The sequence below is a fragment of the Bison bison genome, unplaced genomic scaffold (assembly GCF_000754665.1).
Source record: "Bison bison bison isolate TAMUID 2011002044 unplaced genomic scaffold, Bison_UMD1.0 scf7180017864478, whole genome shotgun sequence".
NCBI lineage: Eukaryota > Metazoa > Chordata > Mammalia > Artiodactyla > Bovidae > Bison > Bison bison.
The window spans coordinates 251,630-270,084 of NW_011495038.1; the positions used below are offsets into that span (position 1 = coordinate 251,630).

Genomic DNA, 18,455 nt, shown 5'->3' on the forward strand with positions numbered 1-18,455 from the left:
CTGGTTCAGTCCTTGGTCAGGGAACTGAGATATCCCTCAAGCCACTCTCAGGGAAGCCAACAGAAAAGGAAGAAAAAGAACGGTTACCCTGGTGCGGAAGGAGGACAGTCTCAGCTTGGTCCCGGGCCATTCCTCCGTGGGCACTCGGGCCAGGGCGCCTTCTTTCTGTCCTCCACCGTAAATTGTAGACTGACAGTAGAACACTCAGAGATGACTGAGGTTTACAGAATCAGAGCATCTCAGCACAGGTCCACGGGCCCTCGGGCTGCTGCAGCTGGCGATCTGATCAGTCTGAGACTATAGAAGGTCCGGATGTTGCCCAGACTGTTCACTCTCCAACTATCAGTGTCCAAGGCCGGGGATGGAGAAGAGACAGCCATTTTCTATGTCTGCGCCTTCCTTCCTCTGCCTCCTCCCAGCATCTCTAGACCATTTCCCCATAGCCCAGGGCCCTCCTGAGTGAGGCATCAGTCAGTCCTGGTAGAAACACATAATGCATCTGTACAAGTTACTGACCTAGGCAGGGAGACTCCCGCAAGCTGACATCAATTTCTTTAGGACTTACAACTCAAATTTTCAGACCCAAACTTTTGTTTCTACATTCTGTACGTGAAACTGCGCAACTCTTTTAATATTAGAAGGAATATGGCTCTGCTCTCTCCTGACACGTGTGCGCGCGCGCACACACACACACACACACACACACACACACAGAGTATCACAACGATGCGCAGTCGTACATAAGTTACTTAACTTCTGAGCCTCAGTTTCCCTACCTGTGAAATGAAGGCATATTATCTTCTCTGCTAGTCTCTTAAGAGGAAGAAATATTGCTTGGAGTGAAGTCAGAATTCAGGTTCAAAGGAGAGGGTTGAGGGTGTTGGAAACCCTTCCTTGCTGCAGGGAATATTCAAGCTCTGAAACTCCTGCTTTTTCCCAGGAGAAGCAAAGCAAAAAAAAAACGATTTCCCAAGCATCGATCGGAACAGGACAGACATAATACAGAAATGCAGAAATCGTTTTTACAACTGGTTACGCGCTCGTTTGTCATAAATGGTCAGAGAGAGTGGGGATGGGGAAGATGCCCTCCCACCAGGAGTCGGGAGGCAGCGCGCGCGCCACTGCAGAGCGTGAAGGCCGCGGTCGCCTAGCAACGGGTAGCGGGGATGCGCACGGGCGCTCCTTCGGGTGGGCGCAGGGAGCTCGCCGCCGCTGCCGTTGCGCGCTCTCGGGCCTCCCGGACCCGCTAGGAAACTTTGGGGCTCCTGGGCGCCGAGGCGTCGACACTAGACCCGGGGGACGCCGCGATGCGCCCCATGGGCTGAGGGTAGAGGGGGAGGTCGCTGCCTGGCACGCCGGGCCGGGGGATCCATGGGCTCCAACCTACGGAAAGTTGGCGCGCACCTGCCTGCGCCCAGAAGACGCTTGGTTCCTGGGCCGAAATGCTCCCCGCCAAGTTTCTTTAACGATTTCTTACCCCCAGTGGATCTGGCATCTGGAACCCCGGGAGGCCCCAGGTTCACGGATTTCCGTCGCTGGGAGAGAGAAACGCGCGCTTTTCTAAGGGACCTGGGCGGTAACTGATTTTTAATCGATTAGCCCTGAAAGGTTAAGATTCTATTTTTGTTTTCTGCTTTTCTTCTTCCTCCAGACAACGAGTTTGTGGAAGCCTCTCCCGCGCCCTACAGCCCGGAGGAGTTCGGTAAGTCTGCCCTTTTGCCTTTTCTTGTTAGAACCCAGCCTGGGAATCGCGAATTTGGAGTCCATGCCCGAGGGGCGGGGAGAAAGGGCTGGCCGGGGGACTCTCGCCCTGCTGCACGTTCCTTTTGCTGTGAGAACTGGCCTTTTCCTGGAGCGTGAGCTTTGGAGGTGGCAGGGGTGAGAGTCGGCTGTGCGGTGTGTGCGTGTGTGTGTGTCCTGGTCTTTGGTGATGCTCCCAGGAGCGCGCCACAGCAAACTTCCTGATCTGCGGGACCCTGCAAGCAGGCGGTCTCATCCTGCCTGGAAAGATGCAGCTAGCCGGTAAATGCCACAAGAAGGACATCTTGTGGCTACTCCCTAACCTGAATTTAATGAAGTCCAGGGCCAAAAACGTTCTGGTAATTAAATTTCAAGACCTGGGAGCTGCGATCGCCCTTGACGTCTGTTTTTCCTCCAGGTGTCTTGGAATAGGGCATTTCATCCTCTTCCGCCTGTCCTTCTAAGTGTAGATTTGTGGTGGGTGAGCCAGGACACACTTGTCAGAGATAGACTTCCTCCCATGAAGAGAAGGACATTTGCGTTGTCGGGTTATCTCCAAGTATTCCTGCCACCCAGTCTCGTTTGGTAGCTTAGTGGTTGATTTTTGGTTTTGGTTTTCTTTCTCATTCTCGGTTTCCTTAAGCCGCTAACAATCTGGGCTGTCACGTCTGTCCCTGCTGTTCTTTTATCACCAGCTTGAACATCTCGCCTTCCTTCCATGAAATGACAGCTGTTTAAAAATGTTTATCCACAGTGAGGCTCTGAGCCTTGGGTACCATGTGTCTGATCATCCTTTCCTCCTGGTCTGCGTGTCCTCAGCAAGACCCACACTGGCTGAAGTTAATTAAATTCCACCGCAGCAAGGACTTCCATCCATTTCTAAGAGCCAGGCACCCAAAATAGGTCTAGATCAAGGGGAGGCATTCTGAGGCAGGGAAGAGGACCTTGTTTTATTCAGAAAATGTGTTTCTGACAAGTTCTGAGGCAATCACATCTCTGGAAATGGAATCACAAATTAAATGCATGAACAAAACTAGCTTCTGAAGGGACATTGTGGTGAGCCGTTTTATGAAATGGAAATGATATCTAAACCATAGCTTTGCATGAAGCAGTTTCTGAAGAGGGCATATTCTTGATGATTTGCTCTACACGTGTTTAATTGTGTGTGAATGACACCAGCATTGGTGCTTTACATGGGACAGAAGCTGTTTGGTTCTCTTAAATTATAGATAAGTGTCAGCCATGGCAGAAAGAGCATTCTTTGCTCCAAGAAACCACCTGTATAAACACCTAATTGTTTGCATTCACAGAACGATTTATGTACCTGAAAGGCCCAGGTGATTGATCCTCTTTTGTTTCCATCTCTCCCTGTGGAACCAACAGACTGGACGGTCCAGCTGATCAGTAGGGGGAGCCCTTCAAATCAGCAGTAGAAATTCAGAAAACAGCATTTTTTTCCCCTTCAGCTCCTCTGTGGGGAAAGCCCAGTTTTTCATGAGGAGGTGAGAGTGTTATAGGAATCCTGGGGTTCCCTCCTGGGCTCTGGGATGCAAGATGATTGAGAATACAAAATAAGATAAAATACAGAGTCAGAGTTTGAGACCAAGTTTCTGGCTGCTGTGCCTTCCTTAGTATAGGCTTGTGCTCAGTTGTGTCCGACTCTTGCAATCCCATGGACTGTAGCCCGCCAGGCTCCACTGTCCATGGGATTCTCCAGGCAAGAATACTGGAGTCAGGTGCTATTTCCTACTCCAGGAGATCTTCCCGACCCAGGGATTGAACCCATGTCTTCTGCGTCTCCTGTGTTGATGGAGAGATTCTTTACCACTGAGCCACCTGGGAACCCCTTGCCTGCTTTAGTAGATCTGTTAACCAGTCTGTTTTCTCATCTTTGAAAAGCAGGGGTTGTGCCAAGCAGCCCCTAAGGCATCACCCAGTTCCAGCCTCCTGAAATCTTAAGCCAAAGGAGGCGTGTGGCTCTTGGGTGTTTATTATTTACACCAGGTGCCATACTGCTTGGGTGCATGGTGTCTCCAGAGGGATTTCCTCTTCCTGACAGAGCAGCTCATTGGCTGAGACTGTGTTGTTTCCATGCTATTCAGGTCAAAGAGGGAGCTGGCATTTTTTCCCTTGAAAGAATCGTGATACTTTTCCGTGCTTTCCTTAGACACACAGCAGGGAAGATTACCCTACAGCAGTTGATGAGCTTGTCAAGCAGCCATTCTTTCTGAAGCACGAAAGAGCACAGATTCACCCCTTGGCCAGGATCTTAGGGACCCGGAGAAGGAGGGAGAGAGGCCATGAAGACTTAGTTTGAATTCTATCACTGCACTTACCTGTGACCTTGGGCAGATAAAACTGCTCTGAGCCTCGGTTATCTCTCAACCTAATTGCAGACCTTGCATGACTGTGGTCAATGGTGTGTGTAAAGTCCTAGCCCCACATGTTGTATGTGCAGATATTCAGGAAGTGCTTATGGCTGTTAATTCATTATTATTATTTTATTCAGTTAAAAGACACATTTCCAGTGCATGAAGTATGGACTAGCTCTCACCAATTGTCCCAATCTATTAACTGAAACCATTTTTATTTCTAGAAATTCCTCTGTAATTTATTCTTATTCTTATTCTTCAAACAGACGCTCAGAAATGGTGATCAGGTCATTTGAATTATCTAGTGATTTGTTTTGGAGCTGCGTGTGGAATGGTGTTCCGTCGAGGGTCTTCAGTGACAGTGCCACTACTTTCTCATGATGCAATAGGTAGTCTGCTTCAACTCCAAATTTTCATATCAGTCTCCAAATAAGCTATGACTAGCGCTTTGGGGCATTTATTCTCAGTGTTGCAGCAAGATCACGTAATGAATTTAAGTAACCAAAAAAGGGTTTTTGTTCCCCTGCACTCCTACTTTCTGCCCTCTGACCACCCTGAGGCATCTCTCGTGCCCCCCAGAAGTGTGTCACACTTCCTGTTTCTCAGGCCTGTGAGTAAAATAAACTTTTGTTTCCCCCTATAAAACAAAAAGGAATTTTTGAAAAGGCAGTGAAAATAGGAGTCTAACTCGAGATGAGTGCTGTGTTGAAGGTGTCTTCTGATGGAGAGTCCAGAAATATGCCCTGTCTCCTGTGATGGTACCATTTTCTAGAGGCAAAATCCGCATCGTCTCTCCATAGCCCTTCTATAGCCCCACGTGTAGGCAGAGACGATGGCCATCAGAGAGGGTAAGAGAGAATGCACGGAGAGTTGGAATGAAGCCAGGTATGATCATGTCTGCCCCTGTCTAGTAACCTTTATCAACTTCCTACTACCTGGAAGATAGACATTCGGTTGGCCATGGGGTAACGCCCATCATTTGCATCATTCCCACTCACCATAACCATCTGTTACATTGAACTACAGTCTAAATGCAGCTCTGGCTACATAATACCACCCCTTCTCTCTTCCTCTCCTGGCTGGCTCCTACCCTTCCTTAACACTCAGTTCATGTGTCACGTGCTCCTAGGGATGCTCCACCCTGCTCATTAGAATCAGGGGAGCTATTAAAAGTCCTACGACCAAGTCGTAACCCTGACTAATTGCATTAGAATCCCTGGAGCGTGGACCTAAGCATCTGTATTTTATCACTGTATGTTTTAAAAACCGAATCCCAAGTGATTCTGGTGTGTAGCCAAAGTTGTCAGCTACTGTATGAGGTTGTGGCCACTTCATTCTTCTTTGCAGATCTAGCAGCCAGCCCAGTACCTGGTACAGGAAATGCTTATTGAACGAGTGAATGAGGGTCACCTCTGAGATGCTTTGTCTTTTCATAGTTGTATATTCCTAAGGCTGAACTGTCTCTTTGTCATACCAATGCCTTGGGGCACTTGTATCCTTTGACCTGTATCTCTCTTGTCTGTTCATTCCTTAGGCTTAATCGGTTTATTTTGTTTCTTAAAAATGGAAATTTTAAAACCACTTTTTAATATAAAAGTAGCACATGCTTACTTTAGAAAATCTGGACATTAGGAAGAATGGAAGAGAGTCCACTCCTTCACCACTGAAAAGGACATGGACATAGATGGGTCGCTGTTTCCTTTACTTTCCCTAATTTGCTGCCCTTTGGGGTTTCTTGACCCTCTGAAATGCCTCAGTGTGTTCAGTTGATGCTCTTTTTTGCTCAGACTCTGTGAACTTTCCTGAGTCCCCAAAGGAATGTTCATGGGAATAGCATTCTTGAGAGACCAGGGCCAGTGCCCCCAGGGCCAGTGTACCATGAGAAAGGGTTTTCTTGTACTATTCTTGCCTTCCTTATTCAAGCAGGATGTAGGGGCTTTATCACAATAATTAGTAACAGTTGTGTAACTTCTTTAAAACAGTAGATGTTTACCAGCCCACCCCCTTGCCCTCCTAAAACAGGGGCTAAGACTGCACTGCTGGATAATAGTACTTACGTCTGTCAGAGTGCAGCAACTGGGAAGTATGAAAATAGTCAGAATAGACAGACAAACTGCTGCTGTAACAAGCTCAAATGTCAGTGACTTAACTCCATAGAGGTGGTGTTTGTTGCTTGTATTGTAGTCAAGTGTTGAGTTGTCAGAGGGCTCTGATCCATGTGATCATGGAAAGCCCCAGGCACCTTTCCTGTTTTCATCCATCCTACTCTAGAGCATCAGATTCCTTCACTGGATGCTTTGCATACATTTGGCAGACAAGTGAATAAGGTGAGCGGGACAAAGGTACACTCACCGATGGTTGTCTCAGCCTGGGGGTAACACACTCACCTTCCTTCCAATTCCAGAGGTGGGAGCTAGTCCCATAGCCTCACGCAGATGGAAAGAGGCTGGGAAAGGTAGTCTAGTAACAGCCAGAAAGAAGAGGCGCACACTTGCATTGGTGATCACTAACCATCTCTACCGATCACGACTCCTACTGCTTTAACCACAGTGAATGAGCTACATCCTGGTCTTTGTATTGTTTAAGTTACTGGTTCGGTAATAACAGTGAGTGAAACAAGAAACAAATTAAGTTGTCTTTCACTTGCAGCATAAGCTCCTCTGATAACCTCAAATGGAGTTTCCCTGCCGTGGGCTAAGGTGGCTGCTTCAGATCACACCATCACATCCCACATCCCCGTCTATAGGAAAGAGAGAAGAAAAGTGGAGGGTGTAATCTCACAGCTGCTCACATTGTTTCATTTGCATTCCTTTGGCCTGAACTCTAGTCAGATGCCATACCTTGCTCCAAGAAGGCTGGAAAATCTGGGTGGGAGTAAGTGGAGTCTTTTACTGGAAGGATGACTAAGTCGGATGCAGTGGGGAAAAGGTGCTGGATAACCAGTAGTCTTTTCAATCAGTTCTAGGATGCATGTCTTAGTGGTTGAGAGCATGGATTCAGAGTCATACTGTGTGGGCTTCAGTTTGATCCCACCTCTTATTTGCTCTGTGACATTGGGCAGGTTATGTCATCTATATCTCTGTTTCCTAATCTATAAACTCATGTGTCAGCTCTCTTCTGATGCTCTTCCAGACCCACTTACCATCCTTCACCAGCCTGCTCAGTGCCCTGGAAACCTTACCTTTCTGGATGGACACCCCTGGCTTCCTTTTTGGCCAGTGAAAGGTGCCACCAGGATGTGGGAGGGTGGAAACCAAGGGATGTCAAGGTACTTAGTCCCTTCCCGTGGGGCTGTGGGATGACATGGCTAGATCAGTCTAGGCCACTGCTTGCTCTCCTGCAGCTTCGGATCCTTCTGGGTTCTGGAACCTCCCCTTCTGAATGAGGGGTGGCAGCTATGCCCCATCTGGCTCGCCCCAGGCTGCTCCCCCATCGTCTGTTTTCCCTTCTGTCTGCCCATCACACTCTCATCAGCAGGCCCTTCAACCACTTTTTTTAAGAGTATACCACGCATTTCCTGTGGTATACCGCTTTTTTTAGAGTATACCACCCATTTCCTTTCTCTGATATGATGGGTCTAATAATAGTACCAGCCTCAGACCATAGTGGTGAGGAGCAAATGGGTTTTAGAAGGAACACTTGAATGTCGTCGTTGTTATTGTTCAGTCACTCAGTCATGTCTAACTATTTGTGAACCGAGAGACTGCACCATACAAGGCTTCCCTGTTCTTCACTATCTCCCGGAGCTTGATCAAACTCATGTCCATCAAGTCAGTGATACCATCCAACTATCTCATCCTCTGTCACCCCCTTCTCCTCCTGCCCTCAGTCTTTCCCAGAATCAGGGTCTTTTCCAACGAGTTGCCTCTTTGCATCAGGTGGCCAAAGTATTAGTGCTTCAGCTTGAGAATCAGTCCTTCTGATGAATATTCAGGGTTGATTTCCTTTAATATTGATTGGTTTGATCTCCTTTGCAGTCCAAGGGACTCAAGAGTCTTCTGAATGTCGTAACCATCATTAAATGTTTACTATGTTTCATGTCCCTGGACGAATGCCCTGATCCCTACAGGCATGGTCAAACCTTCTGAAAGACCTGGTTTTTGACATATAAATTAAATAATATGGCCACTCATCTCCTCTTCTGCACCCTGTGTTAAGAGGATGCACCAAGAGGTTGCAGATGTGTTCCTGCAACCAAAGTTTCTTCCCTCTCATCATGTGGGGAGAAATAAGGAGAAAGGTCCCAGACCTTTCTTATTATTCACTTACCCTGTGCTAGGCTCTGTAGGGGTGTAAACAGTCTACCCAGCTTCCCAGCTTGGAGTTTAAATCATGCCACCCCCATTGATAGCCCAATAACAGTTTCCAAGGATTTTCCTGTGCGTATTACTAACAAATTGGGCTTCTCTGATGGCTCCTGCATGTAGTGCAGGAGACCTGGGTTCAATCCCTGGGTTGGGAAGATCCCCTGGAGAAGGGAATGGCTACCCACTCCAGTATTCTTGCCTAGAGAATCCCATGGACAGAAGAGCCTGGCAGGCTATAGTCCAAAGGGTTGCAAAGAGTTGGACACGACTGAGCGGCTAAGCACACATTACTAACAAATCAAGTCTTTTTCTAAGGCTACCCTCTAATTTTAAGCCCAGGAATTCTCAGGGGTGCTTATTCACATCCACAGAGTCAGTTCTGATTGTTCTAGTCTTTTGCCGAGGGAGCTGGAATCCAGATACACCTTATTGAGGCCAGTGGACACCTTGGTAACTGCTCACAACCTCTTTTGGCAGAAACCAGTGACCCCACGACACAGCCATCGCTGCTGCTGCCTCTACACAGGACAGAAGCCAGGGCTTGGCGTTCTCCTGCCCGGAGCCTAACTGGTTTCCCAGTGGCCTGCCCTGGGCTGGCCAAAGGGCCGAGGGCACCCCTCTCCAAATGCTGCAGAGTTGGCCCAGAGCTTTCTAGTCACTACACAAGCCCCCACTCACCTTAGGGGCTGGGATCAGGTTGGCCACATGCCGGGCTCTGAGCTGGTCTTTAAACGGCCAGGGCCGTTCACTCCACCCTTGGATATGCCCCCAGATCTCTGCACCCTGCGAAGCCCATCTGTCCTGCCTTCCTCCCCCGCCAGCCGGCCGTGGCTTCTGAGAGGGAGGGAGTTTTCACTCCAGTTTAACTTTTCTCAGGATGATTGACTGTGGAAAATTCAATTCTCTTCACAGGAAACCTCACCCTACCGCAAGGCGCGGTCTGGCCTCCTGGCTCCAGCAAAACAATCACAGAGTGGCTCTCCATTGTTACAGTTTCCTAAATCTGGGCACTCAGCCTCTTACATGATTGATCTCCTTGAGTTTATCAGCTCGTTTCAAATGCAGAAGGACTCAGTGAGGCAGAAGGAATTATCTTCACCTCATGGAGGAGGAAACAGAGGCTCAGAGGGATTAAGTTATCTGCCCAATGCCACACAGCTAGTTAGAGGGAAAACTTCCACTCGAAATAGAATCTCTGGCTCCAGAAGCAAGTCTCTGTTTCTTGGAGAGGAGAATATAGAAGTTGCCCTCCTCTCAGGGGGATTGAAGAAGGAAATGGCAACCCACTCCAGTATTCTTGCCTGGAAAGTTCCATGGACAGAAGGGGCCTGGCGGGCTATAGTTCACAGCATTGCAGAATCAGACACAACGGAGATGCATGCAGGAGGATTTGGTTGCTATAAATGATGTAAAAGTAACTAGCCCAGGGCCTGACTGCACAGTAGATGCCTGTCCAATATGTTCTTGTTGAATAAATGAATGAATAGTAGGTGCGCAAAGCCATATGTGTATACACACATATTTTTTTTTCTTTAGACCAACAAATAATGGTTAATATATTCCAAAGGAATTTTCCATAATGGGATCTGAAACGGCAATCAGAAAAACTCTTCCTAGCTTCCATCATCCAGTTCCCTCTCTCCTACCCATGTTTCAGCAGTGCGGAGCCTCTGGGACAGGAAAGCTCTTACAGTTCCCGGATGGTGCCGCCGCCATTTCTAAGGAAACCAAACCTTCGCGGCAGCGCAGTTCGGGGCAGGGCAGGGGCAGCCTGGAGGGGAATGTCTGAAAGCCTAACTGAGGGCAGGTGGACCCCAGCCTGGGTGTAAAACTCATCCCAGTTCCCCTGGTGTTTGTCGGCGAAGTGATACTGCTCACTGCGCAGGAGGCGAGGTCTTATTTCAGGGTGTTTTCCTTGGGAGAGAGAATGGAGTAGGCAGGAGAAAATGAGAATCACTTCTGGTGGGTAAATGGTTATCTGTGCTGTGCTAAGTCGCTCCAGTCGTGTCTGACTCTTTGTGACCCCATGGACTGTAACCTGCCAGGCTCCTCTGTCCAGGGGATTCTCCAGGCAAGAATAGTGAAGTGGGTTGCCATGCCCTCCTCCAGAAGATCTTCCTGACCCAGGGATCAAACCAGAGTTTCTTAATGTCTCCTGCATTGTCAGACAAGTTCTTTACCAGTAGCGCCACCTGGGAAGCCCAAATGGTTGTCTGTCTAGGCTAAAGCGATATAGAAGAGTGGGATAAAATTCACAAACACACACACACAGAATGGAAAGGGCATTTTCCTTGCCAAAGAGATGTTTTAAGACTGTGTCCAATTATTCCTGAATGTTAAACACAAACCACTTAGAAATGATGATATTTCATCAATTGTTAAAGACTTTCTGAGTCTAAAGAGTGTTAAATAACCAGTTTGATCTGTTCGAGAATGCTGTGATTACAGGTTTCTGGGTCACATTTGTACTGGATGATCTTTCTGGACTATGTCCTGTCGGTTTGGGTTTCTTTCAAATCAGTCGTGCCCCCCTGGGTGGGCACATTAAAGTGGCCTTCTGGGACTCTTCGCCTCTCTCTCTCTTGGGTTTCCCTCCCCTTTTCTCCTTTCTCCCCGCGTCTGGATCCCTGTATACCCTCTCCCCGGTGTCTGCCTCAGTTCCTCTCTGTCTTTTCCTCTCCCTTCCCCTCTTGCTGCCTCCTTCCTGTTCCCATCTGAAGTTGGAATACAGACAGAAAAGTGCTTGCCTTGCCAGGGCCCTCTGCCAGAAAAATGGAACAGGTCAAATTATAAAAAAAGGATTACAAAAGAATGCTCTGTGGCAAAATGGGGGAAACAGATGTTCAGGGGTGGTTTTGCTGTCTCAGGCTGTCAGGTGAAACACCTTCCTTACAGAATAGCTAGATGTGGGCATTCATCATCATGTTACAGGTGTGGTTGTTTTAACATCAAATATGTAAATGTATATGTATTTGTCTCTGCTCAATTCTCATCCCCTCATCACCTTTGTAGCCCCACATCCAGAGTAGGCAAGATTACTGACCACCTGGTAGCAAGGTTTATTTTCACCCTCTTTTCAGAAGGGTTTTTTTTTTTTGGAGGGGGCCCTAGAAAATTTTATTGTATTTATTTACAATTTTTTTTTATTGAAATATAGGTGACTTATAATGCTGTATTGGCTTCAGGTGTACATCACAGTGATTCAGCTCTCTATCTATCTTTATACATATATATATATAATTTTTCAATTTCTTTCTCCTTATAAGTTATTACAAAATTTTGAATTCCCTGTGCTATACAGTATCCCTTGTTGGTTATTTATCTTATATACAATAGTGTGTATAATCCCAAACTTCTAATTTATCCCTTTTCCCACTTTCCCCTTTGGTAGCCACAAATTTGTTTTCCATGTCTGTGCATCTATTTCTGTTTTATAAATAACTTCATTTGTACTGTTTTTTTTTTTAGATTCCACACATAAGCAATTTTGGTCTTTGACTTACTTCACTTAGTATGATAATCTCTAGATCCGCCCATGTTGCCCCAAATGGCATTATTTTGTTCTTTTTTAAGGCTCAGTAATATTTCACTGTACAGGAGACAGGGATCAAGACCATCCCCATGGAAAAGAAATGCAAAAAAGCAAAATGGCTGTCTGGGGAGGCCTTACAAATAGCTGTGAAAAGAAGAGATGCGAAAAGCAAAGGAGAAAAAGAAAGATATAAGCATCTGAATGCAGAGTTCCAAAGAAGAGCAAGGAGAGATAAGAAAGCCTTCTTCATCAATCAATGCAAAGAAATAGAGGAAAACAACAGAATGGGAAAGACTAGAGATCTCTTCAAGAAAATTAGAGATACCAAGGGAACATTTCATGCAAAGATGGGCTCCATAAAGAACAGAAATGGTATGGACCTAACAGAAGCAGAAGATATTAAGAAGAGGTGGCAAGAATACACAGAAGAACTGTGCAAAAAAGATCTTCACGACCAAGATAATCACGATGGTGTGATCACTCACCTAGTGATCACACCAGACATCTAGCCAGTGATCACACCAGTGATCTAGCCAGACATCCTGGAATGTGAAGTCAAGTGGGCCTTAGAAAGCATCACTACGAACAAAGCTAGTGGAGGTGATGGAATTCCAGTTGAACTGTTTCAAATACTGAAAGATGACACTATGAAAGTGCTGCACTCAATATGCCAGCAAATTTGGAAAACTCAGCAGTGGCCACAGGGCTGGAAAAGGTCAGTTTTCATTTCAATCCCAAAGAAAGGAAATGTCAAAGAATGATCAAACTACCATATAATTGCACTCATCTCACTCGCTAGTAAAGTAATGCTCAAAATTCTCCAAGCCAGGCTTCAGCAATACGTGAACCGTGGACTTCCACATGTTCAAGCTGGTTTTAGAAAAGGCAGAGGAACCAGAGATCAAATTGCCAACATCTGCTGGATCATGGAAAATGCAAGAGAGTTCCAGAAAAACATCTATTTCTGCTTTATTGACTCTGCCAAAGCCTTTGACTGTGTGGATCACAATAAACTGTGGAAAATTCTGAAAGAGATGGGAATACCAGACCACCTGACCTGCCTCTTGAGAAACCTATATGCAGGTCAGGAAGCAACAGTTAGAACTGGACATGGAACAACAGACTGGTTCCAAATAGGAAAAGGCGTACGTCAAGGCTGTATAATGTTACCCTGCTTATTTAATTTCTATGCAGAGTATATAATGAGAAACGCTGGGCTGGAAGAAGCACAAGCTGGAATCAAGATTGCCGGGAGAAATATCAATAACCTCAGATATGCAGATGACAGCACCCTTATGACAGAAAGTGAAGAGGAACTAAAGAGCCTCTTGATGAAAGTGAAAGAGGAGAGTGAAAAGTTGGCTTAAAGCTCAACATTCAGAAAACAAAGATCATGGCATCTGGTCCCATCAGTTCATGGGAAATAGATGGGGAAACAGTGGAAACGGTGTCAGACTTTAGTTTTTGGGGCTCCAAAATCACTGCAGATGGTGACTGCAGCCATGAAATTAAAAGACGCTTACTCCCTGGAGGGAAAGTGATGACCAACCTAGATGGCATATTCAAAAGCATAGACATTACTTTGCCAACAAAGGTCAAGGTTATGGTTTTTCCAGTGGTCATGTATGGATTGAGAGAGTTGTATTGTAAAGAAAGCTGAGTGCTGAAGAATTGATGCTTTTGAACTGTGGTGTTGGAGAAGACTCTTGAGAGTCCCTTGGACTGCAAGGAGATCCAACAAGTCCATTCTGAAGGAGATCAGCCCTGGGATTTTTTTGGAAGGACTGATGCTAAAGCTGAAACTCCAGTACTTTGGCCACCTCATGCGAAGAGTTGACTCATTGGAAAAGACTCTGATACTGGGAGGGATTGGGGGCAGGAGGAGAAGGGGACAACAGAGATGAGGTGGCTGGATGGTATCACCGACTCAATGGACATGAGTTTGAGTAAACTCCAGGAATTGATGATGGACAGGGAGGCCTGGCATGCTGTGATTCATGGGGTCACAAAGAGTCAGACACAAGTGAGTGACTGAGCTGAACTGAACTGAATATTCCACTGTATATATACCACATCTTATTTATCTGTTGATGGTTGCTTAGGTTGCTTCCTAAGGCCTTAGGTCTTGGCTATTCTAAGTAGTGCTACAGTGAGCCTTGGGGTGCGTGTATCTGTTCTAATTACAGTTTCTCTGGGTGTATGCCCAGGAGTGGGATTGCTGTATTTTAAGTTAAGCTCTGTTTTTAGTTTTTTCAGGAACCTCCATACTGCTTTCCATAGTGCTTGTACTGATTTACATTTCCACCAACAGTGTAGGAGGGTTCCCTAGCACACCCTTGAAGGGTTTCTTTTAAAGACCACCAGGAAAAGTGGACACTGGAGCTGCTTTCAGGTCACTGTTTAACAGTAAATATCTTATGGAACTTCAGGTTCTTCCAGGTGGCTCTGCGGTAAAGAATCTGCCTGCAGTGCAGGGGCCTCAGGAGATGGGGGGTTCGATCCCTGGGTCAGGAAGATCCCCTGGAGAAGAATATGACAACCCACTCCAGTATTCCTACCTGAAGAATCCCATGGACAGAGGAGCTTGGTGGGCTATAGACCATAGAGTTGCAAAGTCAGATATGACTGCAGCAATGTAGCATGCACTCACAGGTTCTTAAGAAAATAGAGAAGGAGCTTGTGTGTCAGAACCTGGTCTGAGATGAACCATATGGAAAGTTCATGGTCGAACTTTGGGACCATGTTACAAGCTGGGACTTCTAACCTGTCAGGGGGCCTTTGCTTCTGTCTGCCAAAGGACCGGCTGTTGATCAGAAATAGAAGTCCATTATGTAGCCCTGGTGGTGGGCCAGCCACCCACCTGAGAACTCAGACTTATCTCCTTTAAAAAACTATTTTCCTTTTGGCTCTAAAAGCCATTTCCACCACGGACTCAAAAGAGAGCTTCCAGATTCTGAACATTTTCATAGATTAAGGAGCGTGGCCAGCAGTTTCTGTCCTGGGCAGATGCATGTATGGGTTAACCTCACACGCCCGCCTGCCGCCTCCTCCTCCAATGGTTCTCCTTGTCGTGTAGGAGTGTAACCAGGACTCAGTGAGTCAGCACAACTAAAGCACATGGAACAGTGCCTGACAAATGACCAGCATTTACTAAACGTTACCCTTATTCCACTGCTTTCCTTTGTTCCTGCCTTCCTTCACTTCCCTCATCACTTTCAAGTATGTTTTCCTTCCCGAAGCTCCATTCTGTCTCTTCTCCCCTGTTATGTTCATCTGTATTGGTGCTTAGTCGCTCAGCTGTGTCCAACTCTTTGCGATCCCATGGACTGTAACCCACCAGGCTCCCTTGTCCATGGAAATCTCTAGGCAAGAATACTGGAGTGGGTTGCCATGCCCTCCTCCAGGGGACCTTCCCAACCCAGGGATCGAACCCAGGTCTCTTGCATTGCAGGCAGATTCTTTACCATCTGAGCCACCAGGGAAGCAACACTGAAAGAAAAGAACAAACTGGATCAATCACAAAGGTATAAAGCTAGAGCCACCACAGGCCCGAAGAGTGCCTTAGAGCAAAATAGAAAAAAGCATTCTCTCCAAGTGGATGAAAAGCAGAGACTGTGTTCCCAGTTTCATGAGTAGAAGGCAAGCTAGATTCTGGCTCCACGCCTCTGTTCCTTACACACCCTTAGCCAGGCACTCTTGTGCAGTGAACAGCTTATGTAACTGGACACGTTAGCCCTGATTCCTCATCCCCAACCTTCTCATGGATTTTTTTTTTTTTTCTCCTTTTCCGGGAACTCTTTCAGTGTTGTGTAAATACAAGAAAGCCCAACTTCTTCTTGGAGTAATTCTTTAAAAGGAATTTCCCCCAGGACTTCCCTGGTGGTCTAGTACTTGGGACTCCCTGCTCCCAGTGCAGGGGGCCTGGGTTCAATCCCTGGTCACAGAACTAGATCCCACAAGCTACAACTAAAAGATACGGCACACTGCAACGAAGAATCAAGATCCTGCAGGTCACAGCTGAGACCTGGCACAGCCAAATAAATAAATAATTATGCAAGAAATTTCCCTGAAATTATTTACATGTTTTCCCCAAGTTCTGATCCCCTGAATAAAAGCTGTGTCTAAAACTTGCAATACTTATGCCAATAGTTAACCAAAATTTATTTACTCTAGTTCAAGTGGCTTTATAAAATGCAGTATATTAATAATGAAAAGAGTTGGGACTTCCCTGACAGTCCAGTGGTTGACAATCTCCTTCTTACAGTGCAAGGAACATGGGTTCGATCCCTGGTTGGGGAACTAAGATCCCATATGCCTTGGGGCAACTAAGCCCATGTACCTCAACTACTAAGCCCAAAGACCACAAATAGAGAGTCTGCACCCTGCAACGAAAGACCCTGCATGCCTCAACAAAGATCTCACGTCCCACAACTCAGACACAGTGCAGCCAAATTACTTAATTAATTAATTAACTTTACAAAGAGCTGTGGAGTGCCTTTCACGTATTAGGTGTCGCACTAAGAACTTTATGTCAGGCATCTCAAAACAATCCTGTGAGGTAGGCGCTGAGGTAGGAGGTTTCCCTGACTTGACAGATGGAGAGCGAGAGTTTACACAAGCTCAGTAATGTGCCAAGTCACATCTGGGGAGTCGGGGAGCCAGGGCTTGAGCCAGTTCTGTTCTCTCTTGCTGGAATTCCTAACCTCTGTCCTCAACTCTGGAGCAAATTACTAGAACCCAGACTCTTGATTCTCAGTAGTAGATTCTTGGCAGAACCATGATTTGCATCCAGGCTTGTTCTTGTTAAGTTACTAAGTCATGTCACACTCTTTGCGACCCCATGGACTGCAGCACGCCAGGCTTCCCTGTCCATCACCATCTCCTGGAGCTTACTCAAACTCATGTCCATCGAGTCGGTGATGCCATCCAACCATCTCATCCTCTGGTATTGGAGCTTCAGCTTCAGCATCATTCTGTCCAGTGAATATTGATTTTCGTTAGATTGATTAGTTTGATCTCCTGGCTGTCCAAGGGCCTGTTTGATTATAATATTATGGGCTGACCCATTTATAATACTGCCTACAGCTTACCAGACACAGCAGGTTGGGCTTGGAGACATGAGGGTGAATAAGACCCAATCCTTCCCTCAGAGACCTGATAACCTAACTCAAGGAGAAAGCTCAATAGACCAAAAAATTTACAATTTAGGAGCTCTGGCTTCTCTAGGCCAGTGGGCACCTACTGACTATGTGACCTTGTACAAGTTCTCTGACCTTTCTGGCCTCAGTTTACCCATCTTTGGTATGGGAAGGCAAATACTTCATAGGGTAGAGATGTACTTATTCGCTCAGTCGTGTCTGACTCTTTGTGACCCTTTGGACTGTAGCCTGTCAGACTCCTCTGTCCATAGATTTCCCAGGCAAGAACCCTGGAGTGGGTTGCTATTTCCTCCTCTAGGGGATCTTCCGGACCCAGGGATTGAACTAGTGTCTCCAGTCTCTCCTCCATTGCAGGTGGATTCTTTACCCGCTGAGCCATTAGGGAAGCCCTTCATAGGGTAGAGGGAAGGGATTAAATGAGATGATCTATGCAAACCATGTGCTTAGCACATATTAACAGTTGGCACTCCATGAGTGTTTTCAGTTACTTTTTATGATGAGTGCTGTAAGGGAAGTATTCAAGGAGGCTTGGGACCCCAGGGAAGATGAGCCTGACTAAGCCACGGAGGTCAAGGGGAAGCCAGGCAAGCTTCCTGGAAGAAAGCCACCCTCACAGCATGAGCTGCAAGAGGAAAGATATAGGGCATGAACAGGTTATGTCTGTTTTAGAACAGCTGGAGGCAGCTAAAGTCAACTCCTCCTCTGGGGTCCCTGAAATTGAGTTCTGAATGCTGGGGTGCAGGTGAATGAGGCAGGATCTTCTCCCTGGTACAGCCCAGTTTGAGCATGGAAACTCTACAAAGTGAGACTGTAACGTCATTAACCACTTCCTCAAATTCTGTGCACGTCCTGTGGGGTCTGTTTGTCCCACTCTTTTATATATATATATAAGAGTTTTTCCTGTGGTCATGTATGGATGTGAGAGTTGGACTGTGAAGAAGGCTGAGTGCCGAAGAATTGATGCTTTTGAAGTGTGGTGTTGGAGAAGACTCTTGAGAGTCCCTTGGACTGCAAGGAGATCCAACCAGTCCATTCTGAAGGAGATCAGCCCTGGGATTTTTTTGGAAGGACTGATGCTAAAGCTGAAACTCCAGTACTTTGGCCACCTCATGGGAAGAGTTGACTCATTGGAAAAGACTATGATGCTGGGAGGGATTGGGGGCAGGGAGAGAAGGGGACAACAGAGGATGAGATGGCTGGATGGCATCACTGACTCGATAGACGTGAGTCTGAGTGAACTCCGGGAGTTGGTGATGGACAGGGAGGCCTGGAGTGCTGTGATTCATGGGGTCGCAAAGAGTCGGACACAACTGAGCGACTGATCTGATCTGATTTGCTGAATCTG

General features: G+C 46.6%; 1 protein-coding gene across 1 annotated transcript in view; it reads left to right on the plus strand.

Moving 5' to 3' along the window:
- AMOTL1 (angiomotin like 1) overlaps positions 1-18,455 on the plus strand; it is a 193,309-nt gene that overhangs the window by 44,692 nt on the left and 130,162 nt on the right. The window contains exon 2 of the mRNA XM_010862107.1: positions 1,652-1,702. The gene's annotated coding sequence lies outside the window, so the exon portion shown is untranslated. The remainder of the gene's footprint in view (positions 1-1,651; positions 1,703-18,455) is intronic.